The sequence below is a fragment of the Macaca nemestrina genome, chromosome 12 (genome assembly GCF_043159975.1).
Source record: "Macaca nemestrina isolate mMacNem1 chromosome 12, mMacNem.hap1, whole genome shotgun sequence".
Taxonomy (NCBI): domain Eukaryota; kingdom Metazoa; phylum Chordata; class Mammalia; order Primates; family Cercopithecidae; genus Macaca; species Macaca nemestrina.
The window spans coordinates 70,648,894-70,667,289 of NC_092136.1; the positions used below are offsets into that span (position 1 = coordinate 70,648,894).

General features: G+C 43.1%; 1 protein-coding gene and 1 pseudogene across 5 annotated transcripts in view; one reads left to right on the plus strand and one right to left on the minus strand.

Moving 5' to 3' along the window:
- LOC105468677 (stromal interaction molecule 1) overlaps positions 1-18,396 on the minus strand; it is a 218,198-nt gene that overhangs the window by 157,516 nt on the left and 42,286 nt on the right. The window lies entirely within an intron of this gene.
- LOC139357528 (succinate dehydrogenase [ubiquinone] cytochrome b small subunit, mitochondrial pseudogene) lies at positions 2,972-4,233 on the plus strand (annotated as a pseudogene).

The following is an 18,396-nucleotide window of genomic DNA, read 5'->3' on the forward strand; positions in this document are numbered from 1 at the left end:
TTTTGTAGAGATGTGATTTCCTCATGTTGCCCAGGCTGTTCTCAAACTCCTGGGCTCAAGTGATCCACCTACCCTGGACTCCCAAAATGCTAGGATTATAGGCTTGAACTAACATGCCAGGCCTGTTGTGTCTTTCAATAAGCTGGTAGGATGCATACCCAAATCTGATATCTTTCTTTGCCACTACATGGGAGAAAGTCTGCCTAAGAATGACACCAGTACAAAGAAAAGCAGAGCCAAAGAGGGAGAGAGTGAGTCCTAATGACATAATTTAACTCCCTGTATCTAGCTGTGTCTAAAAGTAGAACTACTTCTAGGCTTTTTAGCTACTCAGTCAATAAAGTCCCTCTCTTGGTTAAGTCAGTCTGAATTGTATTTGCATCACCTGCAAAAGAGTCACAACATATGCAAAATTATTTGAATAAAAAATTGAAAATCAACCATTTAGTCAATAAGCCTCAAACCTTTTCTGAGAATCACAGTCATGAGAATAATCCTTTTAAAAAACTCCCAGAAAACTTAGTCTTCTCCTTGATTCTCCATTATATTCCCAAATCTCATTTTATGGTTTCCAAATCGCTTTTCCACAGATAACCTCAGCTCATCTTCAAAAACAAAACAAGGCTGGGTATGGTAGCTCACACCTGCAGTCCCAACACTTTGAGAGGCAAAGGCAGGTGATTGTTTGAGTCCAGGAGTTCAACACCAACCTGGCAACACGACAAAATCCTGTCTCTACAAAAAATGCAAAAATTATCCAGACATGGTGGCATGCGCCTGTAGTCCCAGCTACTTGAGAGGCTGAGGTGGGAGGATCGTTTGAGCCCAGGAGGTAAAGGTTGCAGTGAACCAAGATCATGTCACTGCACTCCAGCCTGGGTGACAGAGCCAGACCCTGTCTCAAAAAAATAAAAATAAATAAAAAAAAACAGAAACCCTGTGAAGTAAGGCCTCTGTCTCCAAATGATCTTCTCACTAATCATTACTGTTTTTGCACAATTCTCAGGAAGCCATACCCAGGGCTGGCAACCTGACTGGGCTCAGTACAGACTTGCTACCTGACTACATTGGTCCCCTCACCCCTGCCAGCTGTGCCTTGTTTCAATTAGGCCTCACCCTGCTCCTCACAGGCTGAGATACAGACAAGCCAATGGCAGAGCACGTATATAAGGGTGTGTCACTCAACTGACTGGCATCCCTGAAAGTCAGTGGCCTTACTCTCAAAGTTGCCCCTAACCTATCAAATGCACATCAGTGGATCAGATCCGAGGAGGAGGAAATGTCTTCTAAATGCCCCATTGAAAGAAACTTCAGCCAACAGCCACTAAAACATTGCCAAACTACCTTTCCATATCTATTGGGATTTAAAGATTTAAAAATCATTACTGGCCGGGCACGGTGGCTCATGCCTGTAATCCCAGCACTTTCAGGAGGCCGAGGTGGACGGATCATCTGAAGTCAGGAGTTCGAGAACAGCCTGGCCAACATGGCAAAACCCCATCTCTACTAAAACTACAAAAAAATGGCCAGGCTCAGTGGCTCACGCCTGTAATCCTAGCACTTAGGGAGGCCGAGGCAGGCAGATCACCTGAGGTCAGGAGTTCAAGACCAGCCTGACCAGCAGTGAAACCCCATCTCTACAAAAAATACAAAAATTAGCCAGGCGTGGTGGCAGGCGCCTGTAATCCCAGCTACTCGGGAGGCTGAGGCAGGAGAATCGCTGGAACCCCGGAGGCGGAGGTTGCAGTGAGCCGAGATCGCGCCATTTGCACTCCAGCCTGGGGAACAGAGCGAGACCCTGTCTCAATTTAAAAAAAAAAAAAATCATTACTGACTGGATTGGCATACACTCAAGGGTTTAAAGTTCAAGAAATTCATACTACACCCAAAAGTTAACTCAAAGTGGATCAATGACCTAAATATAAGTGCTAAACCATAAAACTCTTAGAGGTAAAACACAGGAGCAAACCCATAAAATAGAGGAGTAAATATTCATAACCTTGGCTTTGACAACAGATTTTTTTATTTTTTTAATCTTATTTATTTACTTATTTATTTTGAGATGTATCACTCTGTTGCCCAGGCTGGAGTGCAGTGGTGCAATCTTAGCTCACCGCAACCTCTGCTTCCTGGGTTCAAGTGACTCTCCTGCCTCAGCCTCCTGAGTAGCTGGGATTACAGGCGTGCAGCACGAAACTTGGCTAATTCTTTTTGTATTTTTAGTAGAGACAGGGTTTCACCATGTTGGCCAGGTCGGTCTCGAACTCCTGATCTGCCCACCTCGGCCTCCCAAAGTGCTGAGATTACAGGTGTGAGACACCATGCTTGGCCAAATTTTTTTAGATACAACACAAAAGCACAAACAACAACAACAACAAAAGATAAATAAATTAAAATCCATAAAAATCTAAAAACTAGACCAGGCACAGTGGCTCACACCTATTAATCCCAACACTTTGCAAGGCTGAAGCAGGTGGACCGCTCGAGCCCAGGAATTCCAGGTGAGCCTGGGCAACATAGCAAAATCTCACCTCTAAAAAATAAAAAAAAATTTAAAGCTACGGTGTTTCAAAGGACATTATCAAAAAAGTGAAAAATCAACCTATAGAATGGGAGAGAATATTTGCAAATCATACATCTCATTAAGGGTCTAGTATCCAGAATACATAAGGAATTTTAATAACTCAACAACAAAAACAAATAACCTAATTTTAAATGGACAAAGGACTTGAAAAGGAATTTTAATAACTCAACAACAAAAACAAATAACCTAATTTTAAACGGACAAAGGACTTGAATACACATTCTCCAAAGAAAACATACAAATGGCCAACAAGCACATGAAAAGATGATCAACATCATTAGTCATTAGGGAAACACGAATCAAACCACAATGAGATACCATGTCACACCCACTAGGATGGTTGTAATTAAAAACAAAACCAAAAAGAAAAAAAAAAAGAAGAGGAACGAGATGGCGGTTGTCTGGAGGCTGAGTGCCCTTTGCGGTGCCCAAGGAGGCCGAGCTCTGTTGCTGCGAACCCCAGTGGTCAGACCTGCTCATATCTCAGCATTTCTTCAGGACCGACCTATCCCAGAATGGCGTGGAGTGCAGCACATTCACTTGTCACCCAGGCACCATTCTGGTTCCAAGGCTGCGTCTCTCCACTGGACTAGCGAGAGGGTTGCCAGTGTTTTGCTCGTGGGTCTGCTTCTGGCTGCTTATTTGAATCCTTGCTCTGCGATGGACTATTCCCTGGCTGCAGCCCTCACTCTTCATGGTCACTGGGGCCTTGGACAAGTTGTTACTTACTATGTTCATGGAGATGCCTCGCAGAAAGCTGCCAAGGCAGGGCTTTTGGCACTTTCAGCTTTAACCTTTGCTGGGCTTTGCTATTTCAACTATCACGACGTGGGCATCTGCAAAGCTGTTGCCATGCTGTGGAAGCTCTGACCTTTTTGACTTCATACTTTGAAGAATTGATGTATGCCTCTTTGCCTCTGCTTTGTCATGCCATTCAGCTCACAATAAGGAAGAAATAACAGATAAGTCCGTTTGTGGACAGCCTTTTTCTCTTAATAATCTTAATCTTAAGATTATTTTCAGAATTTAATCTTTGAGGAAAAGGTTTAAGGAATTGTGTCTAAGAAATTGTGACACTGAGTTCTGTATTCTGGTGAGTTAATGGGGTTGCCTCCCAGCTTCTCATAAGACTCACAGTATAACTAAACATGATATATGAGCTTTTGCCTTTTAATTTATCAATCTCTTGAAGATAATCCAGCTTTATTACTATTAGTATATGATCAAACTTCCATATTTGCCCTGGCAATAATGGACAAAGGGAAATACTCTTAATTCATGAATAAAAACTTTGCAGAAAATTAGACAGTGTTTAATTTTTGAAAACTTCCCTCTCTAGTCAGTAGATACCACCTACTGATGGTTACATATACTAGGGAAATCTTAAAATTAGGAAATGCTGACATCTCACATTATAAATTTCTAAATCCTAGGAAGAAATGCTTGGAGTGCTTCTGAATATAGAGGAGTTCCATTTTAGGGCAAGTTTCCTCTTGTAGATGTATCAAAATATTTCCAATTCTAAACTGAAATTTAATTCTCAAATGTGTTCTACTTGTTCTAAAACAAATATAAAACTCTTAAGTAATAAATTGTTATTTTCGCACAATGGGAATCTCTAATGTGAAAATGTATTCTATGAAGATAATTTTTTTTAAAATAAAATGTTGTATAATAAAAAAAAAAAAAAAAAAAAGAAGTACTGGCAAAGATGTGGAGAAATTGGAACCCCTGGCCGGGCTCAGTGGCTCACACCTGTAATCCCAGCACTTTGGGAGGCTGAGGCGGGTGGATCCCGAGGTCAGGAGATCGAGACCATCCTGGCTAACACAGTGAAACCCCCGTCCCTACTTAAAAAATACAAAAAAATTAGCCGGGCGCAGTGGCAGGTGCCTGTAGTCCCAGCTACTCGGGAGGCTGAGACAGGAGAATGGCGTGAACCCAGGAGGCGGAGCTTGCAGTGAGCTGAGATCCGGCCACTGCACTCCAGCCTGGGCGACAGAGCGAGATGCTGTCTCAAAAAAAAAAAAAAAGAAACTGCAACCCCTTACACACTGCTGATGGGAATGTAAAATGGTATAGCTGTTGTGGAAAACAGTTTGGTGGTTCCTCAAAAACTTAAACATAAAGCTACCATACAATTCTACATTTCCACTCCTATGATACACCCCCAAAAATTGAAAACAGGCCAGGCGCAGTGGCTCACGCCTATAATCCCAGCACTTTGGGAGGCTGAGGCGGGTGGATCCCGAGGTCAGGAGATCAAGACCATCCTGGCCAACATGGGAAATCCCATCTCCACTAAAAATACAAAAATCAGCGGGACGTGGTGGTGCACAACTGTAATCCCAACTACTCAGGAGGCTGAGGCAGGAGAATTGTTTGAACCCAGGGGGCAGAGATTGCAGTGAGCTGAGATTGCACCACTGTACTCCAACCCAGGTGACAGAGTGAGACTCCGTCTCAAACAAACAAACAAAAAAATTAAAAACAGGTACTGGAACAAGTACATGTAACTATCATGTCCATAGCATAGCAAACAGTCTAAATATTCATCAATAGATGAATAAACAAATTGTGGTATGTATATATACACCTAATTCCACCAGTAAAAAAAAAAAAAAAAAATGAAGTTTTCTGATGCATGTTGCAACATAGATGGAATTGAAAAAATTATGCTAAGTGAAATAAGCCAGACATAAAAAGACAAACATTATATGATTCCACTTAAATGAAATATCTAGAATAGGCAAATTCATGAAGACAAAAAGTAGACTGGAAGTTAACAAAGGCAAACAGGAGGGAGGAATGGGGAGTTATTGCTTAGTAAGTACAGAGTTTCTGTTTGGGATGATGAAAAAATTTTTTAAATAGTGGTAAAAGGTGCACAATACTGTGAGTGTAATTACTGCAATTAAATTGTATACTTATCAATGAATAAAATGACAAAATTTGCTTACATATATTTTACCACCAAAAAAAGATAATAAAAAAAGAAATAAAATACCAACACATTGCAATGTAGATTAAGCTCCAAAATATTATTCTAAGAAGCCAGATACAAAAGGTCACATATAGTATGATTTCATTTATACGAAATATCCAAAATAGGTAAATCCTATTGGTGGCTGCCAGCGGGAGCGGAAAATAAGAAGAAACTGCTTAATAGGTAAGGGGTTTTCCTTTGGAATGACAGAAATGTTTTGGTGCTAGATAGAAGTGGTAGCTGTACAACATTCTGAATGTACTAAATGCTACTCAATTGTTTAATTCGAAATGGTTAATGTTATATGAATTTCACCTCAATAAAATTTGTTTAAGTATATGAGAGAGTTCAGGGAATCATCCAGGCATCAAGAATTAAGGCTTAGAAGTAAGGCAAGGCAAGAAACAGTCAGGAACCCAGTGTATGGTGTGACTAAGAGATACCCATGAACAGCCCAAGAAGCAACTTATACTGGGCACAGTGGTTGACTCCTTTAACCCCAGCACTTTGAAAGGCTGAAGCGGGAGGGTAACTTGAGCCCAAGAGTTCAAGACTGGCCTGGGTAACATCATGAGACCTCATTTCTAGGAAAAAAAAATAGCCAGGCATGCTAATGCACATCTGTGGTCCCAGCTACTCAGGAGGCTGAGGTAGGAGGATCACTTGAGTCCCAGGGATCAAGGCTGCAGTGAGTGGTGATGACACCACTGCACTGCAGCCTGGGCGACAGCAAGATCCTGACTTAAGAGAAAAAAAAAAGCAACTTGATACTGCAGCAATTTGATGCCTCATTGTACTGGTCAGGATACAGATAAAGCTGCTGTAACTAAGAGACCCTCAAATATAGTGGATTAAACAAAAAGTTTATTTCTCTCTCATAATAGTTAAGCAGTGAGCAGTCTCAAATGAGAGTGAATTCTGCCATTCTCACTCAAAATGAGGCTTCCATCTCTGGGATCAAAAAAGGTGCTGTAGATCTCACCATATTCCAGCTAGCAGGAAGGGAAAAAGGAAAAGAGAAGCACCACATATTGTTCTTAAGTACATAATATAGAAGTGGTACACATAACATTTCCACTTGGATCCCCACTGGATAGAACTAACACATGTGGCCACACTTAGTTGCAAAGGAAGCTGAGCAGCTATGCATTCTGCTAAAACTCAGGTGTTCTAGCATTAAAGAAAGAATGAGACAGCCCACATTGGCAAAGACATCTAAGAATCTCTTTCATTTTACCTCAGTTTTTTTAATATTTTGTCTTATTAAACAATTTGGCCACACATGGTGGGGCTCATGCCTGTAATTCCAACAGTTTGGGAGGCCAAGGCGGGTGGATCCCTTGAGGTCAGGAGTTCAAGAACAGCCTGGCCAACATGGCGAAACCCCATCTCTACTAAAAATACAAAAAATTAGTTGGACGTCGTGGCGGGTACCTGAATCCCAACTACTTGGGAGGCTGAGGTAGGAGAATCGCTTGAACCTGGGAGGCAGAGGTTGCAGTGAGCCAAGATCGCACCATTGCACTACAGCCTGGGCAACAAGAGTGAAACTCTGTCTCTAAAAAAAAAAATTTATTCCCTAGCCCAGCTAACACTGAAGTTTGCAGTTATTGTTCAGTGAAACCTGCTGGCTGGCTTGGAAAAAAAGAAAGGGAGAAGAGAGGGGAAGAGAGGAGAGGGGAGGGGAGGGGAAGGGAGGGGAGAAGGGAGAGGAGGAGAGGGGAAGGCAGGGGAGAGAAGGGAGGGGAGAAGGGAGGGGAGAAGTGTAGGGAGAAGGGAAGGGAGAAGGGAAGGGAAATGGGAAGGGAGAAAGGAAGGGAAGGACAGTTATAGATAGATACCCCCAGTTAGCCTCACTAGACTGAACAGTACCAACAAAGCCTATTTATTTAACTTTTGTGACCAGTATTTATGGTGGAAATAAAAGTTGCTCTAAAAAACAAATTAGTAAGTGCTATCTCTGTGCAATACTAGGCCAAGTAGTATAGAAAAACAACAACAACAACAACAACAAAGCAGTGTTTCTGTCTTTAAAAAACTTCCAATCTTGTGTGGTAATCACATACAAAGCAACCACAATGCAGCAAGATAGCTGAGGCATATAAAGTATGATAGGAGAATAACAGTAGAATAGACTGCCAACCTACAGGCAAAGAGGACAGAGAAAGCTTAAAAAGTGGTGGCACTGGAGCTATGTACTAAAAGATGAGGAGTTTACTAGATAGAAAAGAGTAAGCAAGCCAGGGGTGGTGACTCACACCCAACACTGTGGGAGGTCAAGACAGGAGGATCACTTGATCCCAGGAGTTTGAGACCAGCTTGAGCAACAGAAGGAGACCCCATCTCTACAAAAAAATTTTAAAGTTAGCTGGGCATGGTGGTACATGCCTGTAGTCACAGCTACTCAAGAGGGTTAGATAGGAGGATCACTCGAGCTCAAGAGGTTGAGCTCTGCAGCCTGGGCAACAGAGTGAGACCCTGTCTCAAAAAAAAAAAAATTTTAAAAAGATGGTAAGGAAGCATTCCAAGCAAAATGGAAAACATGAATAAAAGCATAGAAAAATGTTTGCTGAAAAGACAATATGCAGAACCCAGATCACAGAATGCTAGGAACACCAGATTGAGAAGCTTGGATTTTAGAATCTCTGAGAAATAGGAAAGCAATAGACTTCAGAGCAGCGGTGGGCCACAGTTAGATTGACTTGTTAGAAAGATTCTGGCAGTTGGCCGGGCGTGGTGGCTCACACCTGTAATCCCAGCACTTTGGGAGGCCGAGGTGGGCGGATCACAAGGTCAGGAGATCGAGACCATGGTGAAACCCCGTCTCTACTAAAAATAGAAAAAATTAGCCGGGCGCAGGGGCGGGCGCCTGTAGTCCCAGCTACTCAGGAGGCTGAGGCAGGAGAATGGCGTGAACCCGGGAGGCGGAGCTTGCAGTGAGCCGAGATTGCGCCACTGCACTCCAGCCTGGGCGACAGAGCCAGACTCCGTCTCAAAAAAAAAAAAAAAAAAAAAAAAAAAAAAAAAAAAAAAAAAAAAAAAAAAGAAAGATTCTGGCAGCCAAGTGGAAGGTTGGACAAGGAGACATGCTTTGGAGTCTCATCCTTGCTACTATGCCTAGTCCTATCCTTATCTCCCCAATGCTACCACTAATAAGCCAAGTCCTTACAGAAGGAAGGCAAATCCAGGACAAATCCCACAGACTCAGGCAGGATCAGATTTGTAGATTTGTTAGTTTGTTTTCTGTTTTTTGTTTGTTTGTTTGTCTCGCTGTGTCACCCAGGCTGGAGTGCAATGGTGCAATCTCAACTCACTGCATTCTCCGCCTCCCGGGTTCAAGCGATTCTCCTGCCTCAACCTCCTCAGTAGCTGGGATTATAGGCAGGCGCCACCATGCCCACCTAATTTTTTTTCTTGTTTTTTTTTTTTTTTTGTTGTTGTTGTTGTTGTTGTTTTGTATTTTTAGTAGAGATGGGGGTTTTACCATGTTGCCAGGCTGGTCTCGAACTCCTGACCTTGTGACCCACCGGCCTCAGCCTCCCAAAGTGCTGGGATTACAGGCATGAGCCACCGCGTCCGGCCTGTTTTTAGTTTTAATCTGTCTTTTATTCAGGTGAAATTCACATAACATTCACCATTTTTAAGTGAACAATTCAGTGGCATTTAGTACATTTACAGTGTTGTGCATCCACAGAGGTTTTCAGTTCTACATTTTTTTTTTTTTTTCAGAGACAGGGTGTCATATGTTGCCTAGGCTGGCCTTGAACTCCTGAACTCAAGCAATCTTCCCACCTCAGCCTCCTGAGTAGCTGGGACTGCAAGCATGTGCCACCATGCCCAGCTGGACCTTAGGTTTCGATGAGGTCCAGGAAAGCCTCTGCTGACTTCACTCAGATCAGGCTTCATACAGTCCTCTGGCATCTCTGCTCAGATGGATATGCCAGATACTTTTGGCTTTCAACAAACATCTGCCTAGAGTCCCTAGACTGCCATGCTATTTTCTAACCTTTCCTGACCTCAGCTCCCCTAGGAACACAGGTCATTATGACCAGGAGGAAATTTGACCATGTCTATCCCTTATTTTAAATTTTTCAGTGGTTCTGAATTGCCCAAAGAATAAAGTCTCAAATCCTTAACAGATAGACAAGGTTCTCTATAATCTGGCATCTGCTTGTTTCCCTAGCCTTATCTCCTAAACATGTTGCCCTAAAATTCTTCCCTCTCATTATGCTTCCCTTCCTACTCACGGCTGCTCAAACATATTTTTTTTCTTTCACCCTGGAAATGACTTTGTCACCTCATACACATTTCCCACAGACTTATCTCACCCTAGGGAAAGTTCTCATATCTTCATTATTTCCTGGGAACAGCTCTGATTCCAGTCTCATTTCACTGTGGGTGCTACTGTAATCCATGCCTCATTATTCATTCTTCTTTACATATGTTATTGACCATATAATACCACAAGATGACTTTTTTCCCACCTCCTACTATTCTACTTCTGTCATATTACTGAGAATAACCTTACCAAATACATCTGCTTCTGTTCCCTCTGCCTGAGTCTCTCATAAGCCCAGGACTTCACCAGGCCCCTCACTCCAAAGTTACTGGTACCTGGGACTTATGAGGGAGATATATTATACCCACACAGAGATATATTATACCCATACCCCCAGTCAGCCGGGGAGTTGGAGCCAGATCTTATTCTCTCTCACCTTCTTTCTGACAGAATTCTTGAAATGACAAAGCTCTATTAGGACAGCACTTGAACCCACCCTCATTTTACCATGGAGATATCACTGACCCCAGTTTCATCTTACTTTGAGATCAGCTCTGGTCTTGGCCTCCCCAATCACCATACCAAAGAGAAAATCATACCCCAGTATACCTTGGGAATGAATGATTTGCACTCTGGCCTTGGCTGGCACTCAACTAAGGAAAGAAAAGTGACATGAAGCAACTGGCCCAAAGTAACACTAATACTATCCCAAACTAGGGAAAGAAGGTCTCTCTCTGGGGTGGTAGGGGAGAAAAACTTCCAAATCATCATAAAACCCCCCTCACTTTCTGTGTATGCAAGCCGAATATGTGTCAAATGGTGCACAGGAAGAACTCACACAAAGGCCTTTTTCCAGGTATATTTTAGGCTTCCAGGTATATCACAGTCACAAATACCAGTTTGCTCCCTTACAAACTCCATTCAGCAGCAAAGCAACAATATTTATAAGTCATTCTTTCTATAACATTTTATTTGAGCTTGACAATGTATTAAGCAGAATAAACCTAGGCTTTAAACTTTCTAGCCACGCAATCTTGGCAAATAACTTTCTTTTCTTTTTCTTTTTTTTTTTTTTTTTTTTGAGAGAGTCTCGCTTTGTGGTCCAGGCTGGAGTGCATTGGCGCGATCTCTGCAAGCTCCACCTCCCGGATTCACGCCATTCTCCTGCCTCCTGCCCAGTAGCTGGGACTACAGGCGCCCGCCAATAGGCCCAGCTAATTTTTTGTGTTTTTAGTAGAGACGGGGTTTCACCGTGTTAGCCAGGATGGTCTCGATTTCCTGACCTCGTGATCCGCCCACTTCGGCCTCCCAAAGTGCTGGGATTACAGGCGTGAGCCACCGCGCCCGGCCAGCAAATAACTTTCCCCATTCATAAAATGGGAATAATAGTAGTATCCTGCAAGACTGTTGTGCAGAAAAGTAAACAAATATATATAAAGCATCTAGAAATATACCAGGCCCAAAAAGGTTTTTCAATCATTCATTCAATCAACAAATATTTACTAAGTATATGCTATGTGCCAGTCAGTATTTTAGCATTGAGGATTTCGCCATTAACAAAAACCCCTGCTCTTGTGGAACTAACGCGGGGGGGCAGGGGGCGGATGGTGAAAGGCCTGACCAATAAATATGCCAGATGGTGATAAATGCTGTGATGAAAAATAGAGAAAAGGGTTGTAGTGTGCGGTGGGGGAGGGATTGCTTTTTTTTCTGCTTTTTTTTTTTTTCTGAGACGGAGTCTGGCTCTGCCGCCCAGGCTTGAGATGCAGGGGCGCGATCTCAGCTCACTGCAAGCTCCGCCTCCCTGGTTCACGCCATTCTCCTGCCTCAGCTGGGACTACAGGCGCCCGCCACCATGCCCGGCTAATTTTTGTATTTTTAGTAGAGACGGGGTTTCACCATGTTGGCCAGGATGGTCTCGATCTCCTGACCTTGTGATCTGCCCGCCTCGGCCTCCCAAAGTGCTGGGATTACAGGCATGAGCCACTGCCCCCGGCCTAGATTGCTATTTTTAAATAGAATGATTGGATAAGGCCTCACTGAGTTGACATTTAACCAAAAGATCTGAAGGAAATAAGTCATGAGCCATGCAGAAAGTTAGGAAAAGAAGGAAGAACCAATGCAAAGGTCCTGAGGCAAGAGTATGTCTGTCCCTATTGTTCAAAGAATGGTAAGAAAGCCAATGGGGCAGGGTCAGCAGGTAGAGAGGAAATGAGGCTAAGACAGGTAACTGGGAGCCAAGTCACATGTGATCTTGTGGGCCACTCTAAGGACTTTGGCTTTTTCCCTGAGAGATATGTAAAGCCACTGAACAATTTTGAACAGAAGAGTTAAATGATTTGGATTTACGTTTTGAAAGGATCACTCTGGCTTCCTGTTTAGAATAAACTGTAGACAGGCAAGGGCAAAAGCAGGGCAACCAGTTAGGCTATTATTTCACCAGGCAAGAGACAATGGTAACTTGGATCAGGGTGGTAAGTGCAGAGGTAATGAAAAGTATCTGATTTTTGGATTTGAATTTTAAAGGTAGAACCAACAGGATATGCTGACAGATTCCATGTAAGTGAAATGTTGTTAAATTTTAAATGCCTATTAGATATCTAAAATGTTAATTAAGAGGTTAGATATACAAGTCTAAAATTCAGGGAGAAATCTAAGCTGGAAACACAAATTTGAGTTGTCAATAAATAGATGATAGTTAAAATTATATAAATGGACTTTTAATGCCATGAGATATTCAATAAACAAAGTTCCCAGTGAATAGTAACTGCCATTATAACCCCTTTTTATTCTTTTTTTTTCCCCAGCTTCCCAAGCTTATAAACCTCTTTTTATTCTTAAGGTATTAGAGATACTTGCCAGGTATGAGAGATACTTGCCAACTTCTAAACTTCAGTGCCCAACCTCTAACCGTGTCCCCACCCCTCAAGAAAAATTTGATTTTCTGATCTTGTATTTTTCTTTACTGTCATCCTTCTTTTCAAATTTGCAATTAAAACATCAGATAAGTGAAGGCACGCTGGTGTTAAGTGGTAAAGGTACCAATTTTAGAGTTAGATTTGGTTTGAATCTTCTCTCTCTCAGCCATTTACTAGTTCTGTGACCTTTTAGCCTCAATTTTCTTACCTATACAATGGGACTAATAGTACTTATCTTAAAGGGTTGTTATCTTATGGATGGTAAGACACCTACTTATTGCTTTGTTCAACAAAAACTTACTGAGCATCCATTACATGCCTAGCACTGTGTCCAGCATTAGAGCTACAGGAGTGAATAGGCACTGGTACTGTCCTCATGGAGCTTATAGCCTAAGGGACCATAGTATTTCTAAAGCACCTAGATAAAATTTAAATTGTTTTAAATCATCTAAATAAAATAAATATGTAAAGAACCTCACACAATGCCTAGCAAATAGTAGGTGCTAAGTGACAGTATATATTATTTTATAATTAAAACATAAGCCCTCACAGAACAACATGCTTTAGAATTGGCAAATTTTTGGAAATCAAAAGGTCCAATTATCTCATTTAATAGAAGAGCGGATTAACTAGCTTCATAATAAACTTATTCAGGACACCTATTCAGTCAGGGCATGTGCCAGTTGCTCAAGATACAAGGATGAGTAAAACACAGTCCCTACCTTACATCAAGTAAATATGCAAAGGGAGAATGACTCGCCTGAGGTAACCTAGTTCATCACTTAGACTGGAAATCGTGTCTTCTAATTCTCAGTGTTTTGCTCTTTCCACTGAATCAAAATTATTCAACTCAAATAAAAATATTTAGGAAGAAGCCTACCACTGTGCCAAAGAGAGTGCCATCCTACAGCTCAGCAATTCCTCATGAGTAGCTTGTCAAAAAGGGTAAGCCCCTCTGGGTTTGGAGGCTGATTCCTTTTTTCCTCTATAACAGTCCATAGCACACAGCACCTAGGGCCTCAGAGGCCCTGGTAAGAAGTTACAGAAAGATGCAGAAAAATAGAGTAAGAGCCTGAAACCACCAGAGCCACTGGCTAAGTAAAGAAAAAATAGAGCAAGGCCAGACCAAGACCCTCCTCCCTCATTAAGAGGGAGATTAGGTCATGTTCCCTCCGGGCTAGCACTAGCTCCGAAACTCTACCTTTGTCCCTTTAGGCCACCCACCCTGCCCACTGCAAGGGCCCTCTTTAGAGTTTCAACACTGAGCTCCATTTAATGGAAAAAAATAGCACTGGGAAGCAGAAAGAATACATCATGGAGTTCCAAAAACCTGGCTGAAACTGGCTCCACCACTAACGAGCTGAATGTTTCTTAACTCATCTGTTTCTGCATTTGGAAAACAGTGACAATACTCACTTCTGGGAACTGTGGTGAGCATCAGAGATGTGTCTAATGTATCTAGGAAAATGCCTGGCATGCAGCGGTTACTCAATAAATGGTGCTATGATTACTTATGAATGACAAGGTATCCCTTGTCTGTCCCATGCTCTAGTGACTGCAGGCTTCAGCAGAGCAGCACAGTTTAAGACTCCCACAATAATATAGAGTATTCAGGGAGATGTGGTACCTTCACTGGCTACATTTCTCAAGCTCTTCTCCCCTCAACCTATACCAGCTCAGGTCTCCACTTCACCCCTCCACCTTTTAAAAAAATAAAATCTTTGAACCTGTCTCCTCTGCTGCCTCTTCAAAATACCACCCTCTTTCCTTCCTTCCCTCGCAACTATATTTCTCAAAAAAGTCTTTTGTTCTACATGTTCACCTCATACTCACTCCCTAAGCCACAGCAGTCTAGCTTCCATCCCCACCCCTCCACTGAAACTGCTGTCACCATGGTCACCAATGACTCAGTAGCCTCATTTCAGGCTCACCCTACTTGTTCTCTGCTGCAATAGACACTATTGCTTTCTTTCAGAAACTCTTCTCATTCCTGGCTTCCCAGACAATATTTTCTCTTACCTCTCTGATTGCCCCTCCTCAGGCTCCCTCCCTAACTTTTCTGTGTACACATATCAGAGTTCCTCTGTGCTCTATCCTCAACCCCCTTTCTTTCCCCATTTTATAAATTTTACTCAGGTGATCTCATCTACTTCTACAGTCTCCACTATTTCTTAGAGGTCATGATTCCAAAGGCTATTCCTACCTCTCTCAAGAACTCCAAAACTCATGTCTTCTCCCCCAACTACCAGATATTTTCTCATGGATATCACCCATAATCATCTCAAAACCAACATTAACTTCCCCAGCTCTCTCTCTTGTATTCCATGTGCTAACAGCATCACAGTAATGCCCGGTCACCTAACACTGCCTCCTTCATCCTTCCGTCACACAATTTAAATCAACCCCCATGACCACTACCGTTGTTTCAGCTTCATCATCTGCTACTGCAAATCTTCTGGCTGCCTTCTCTGCCTCTAGTTCTAATCTATCCATTCTAAGCACAGGCATATAAGAGGTCTTCCTGTAAAAACACTCTGGTCACGTCACAGCCATCTTAAATATCGACAGTAAATCTCAGCTCCAAAGGGATTTAAGCTCTTTACCATAAAATACAAAGTCATTCAGGATCTGGCCCTTCGCACACACCCAGCTTCATCTCGTGCCACTCCCTCCAAGTAGTCCAACACTCCAGTTCAGGGAACAACTCGTCATTCACTGAATATGCCATGCACTTTCACAGTCACACTGCCCAGAATACACTCCAGGGCACTCTGGCACAACCCTGGTCATCCTTAGAGGGTAGCATCTTTGATCTTGCTAAGTATTTAGACCCTCCTCCCTTTCTCTCCCACTACTTTTTTTTTTTTTTTTTTTTTTTTGAGACGGAGTCTCACTCTGTCACCCAGGCTGGAGTACAGTGGAGTGATCTCGGCTCACTGCAACCTCTGCCTCCTGGGTTCAAGCAATTCTCCTGCCTCAGCCTCCTGAGTAGCTGAGATTACAGGCACGCACCACCACGCCCAGCTAATTTTTGTATTTGTAGTAGAAATGGGGTTTCACCATGTTGGTCAGGCTGGTCTCGAACTGCTGACCTCGTGATCCACCCGCCTCGGCCTCCCAAAGTGCTGGGATTACAGGCGTGAGCGACCACGCCCAGCTTTTCCCAGTACATTTTCTATGTACCTCTATTGTAGCACTTGTGACACCGTATAGAGTGCACTTGTTTATGGGTGTCTCAGTAACCTGCAGGTTGTTCATGGACACAGACTATGTCTTTCACATCTCTGCACCCCAGCCCACTTGCCCAGCCTCTCAAGATAAGCAACCAGACTATCAGTCCTAACGGGATACTCCCCCTATAGCAGGAGAGCAAATTCTAATGACAACAGGAAATCTCAATAGGTTCAACTTCCCTCTTGCAAATGCTTCCAGATGGACTGACCCCACAAGAGCTATTTCCTACCTGATTCCTGGGACCCCTATGCCTGGCACAGTCTGTTCAATAGAAAGAGGAGAGCTTCCTTAAGATTAAAATTATTTGGAAAATGATTTCTAAAATGGGCTGAGCTGATAGATAGGACTGCCAACTGCCAGAGCCATCTCAGGAAGTAATTTGTGAAATAACTCCAAGACCTTTATACATTTTCCAAAGCAACTGGAATGGTTGCTACAACACCCTGTGGCAGGTCTTCCTGCCTTCAATCAAACCTTGGGAAATTGCCCTGCATCACAATACTTACAAACAATTGCTTCACTAGGCAGAAATCTATAAGGACTTCTCACTGCTTAAAACTGTATACCACAGTGATTAGGAACAAGGACACTAAAAACATAGTACCTGAGCCTGAATCCTACCTCTACCACTTATTAGCCATGTGAGTTTGGGCAAATCATTTAAGTTCTCTAGGCCTCAGTTTTCCCATCTTTAAAACAATAAAATAATAGTACCTACTCTCATAGGGTTGGTACAAAGATTAAATAAGCTAATCTAAATAAACTACTAATAAAAATTAAGCTTAGCATTAAAAATGCAAAGAATAGTACCTGGCACATGGTAAGAACTTAACAAATTACATATAAACATATTCAGATTCCAGGTCCCTCTGTCATTCATAGCCTGAGATGTGAAACGTTGCCCTGTCCCATTTCACATTCCATAATCCACCAGCTCCCAGTCCTTTTAACTTCTGACGATCATTTATGATCCTTTGCCTCTATCCACAACACCAGCTGCAATCTGCCCAGCTCCTCCCTCTGGCAATGCTACCTTCAGCTGGCCAGAAATTAACACCTTTAGCAGAGTCTCACAGGTGGTGTCGTGCCTAAGAGCAGTACAGGATACCACCTTCTCCTGAGCATTCTATTCCCTATGCCAGGGGTCCCCAACCCCCAGGCTGCAGATCGTACCAGTCGGTGGCTTGTTAGGAACTAAGCCACACAGCAGGAGGTGAACGGCAGGCAAGCGAACATTACTGCCTGAGCTCCGCCTCCCGTCATATCAGTGGCAGCATTAGGTTCTCACAGGAGCGCAAAGCCTACTGTGAACTGCACATGCGAGGAATCTAGGTTGCATGCTCCTTATGAGAATCTAATGCCTGATGATCTGAAGTGAAACAGTTTCAACCCAAAATCATCCCCACCCCCCACCCTGGTCTGTGGAAAAATTGTCTTGCATGAAACCGATCCCTGGTGCCAAAAAGGTTGGGGATCGCTGCTCTCTGCTCACTCCTATCTTCACTTAGGTCATTTTCACAATCTAAATGCCTCCCTGAGCTTCTGCAGTATATAAACTTAAACAGTTTTAGGAATTAGTTAAGTCACACCATCCCAGGAAGCCACAGTAACTCATAAAAATATCTGCCTTCCCTTAACCTCTAAAGTCCCAATTTGTAACTTACATTTCCACACTCATAGATAATCATCTCTATTAGATTAAGTTCCATGAGGCAAGGCCGGGCGCGGTGGCTCAAGCCTGTAATCCCAGCACTTTGGGAGGCCGAGACGGGCGGATCACGAGGTCAGGAGATCGAGACCATCCTGGCTAACACCGTGAAACCCCATCTCTACTAAAAAATACGAAAAACTAGCTGGGCGAGGTGGCGGGCGCCTGTAGTCCCAGCTACTCCGGAGGCTGAGGCAGGAGAATGGCGTAAACCCGGGAGGCGGAGCTTGCAGTGAGCTGAGATCCAGCCACTGCACTCCAGCCTGAGCAACAGAGCCAGACTCCGTCTCAAAAAAAAAAAAAAAAAAAAAAAAAAAAGTTCCATGAGGCAGTGCCTGGTTTTCCATCACTACATCCCCATTACCCCAGAACAATAAATGTTTAAGAGTCGTTGGGGGTCAGCCACAGTGGCTCATGCCTGTAATCCCAGCACTTTGCGGGGCTGAGGCAGGAAGACTGCTTGAGCTCACAAGTTCGAGACCAGCCTGAGCAATATGGTGAAACCCCATCTCTACAAAAAAATACAAAAATTAGCTGGGCATCATGGCACGTGCCTGTAGTTCCAGTTTCTCAGGATGCTGGAGCCTGGGGCAGGAGGATCACCTGAGCCCAGGAAGTCAAGGGTGCAGTGAGCTGTGACTACACTGCTGGAGTGTACTCCAACCTGGGCAACAGAGAGAGACGCTG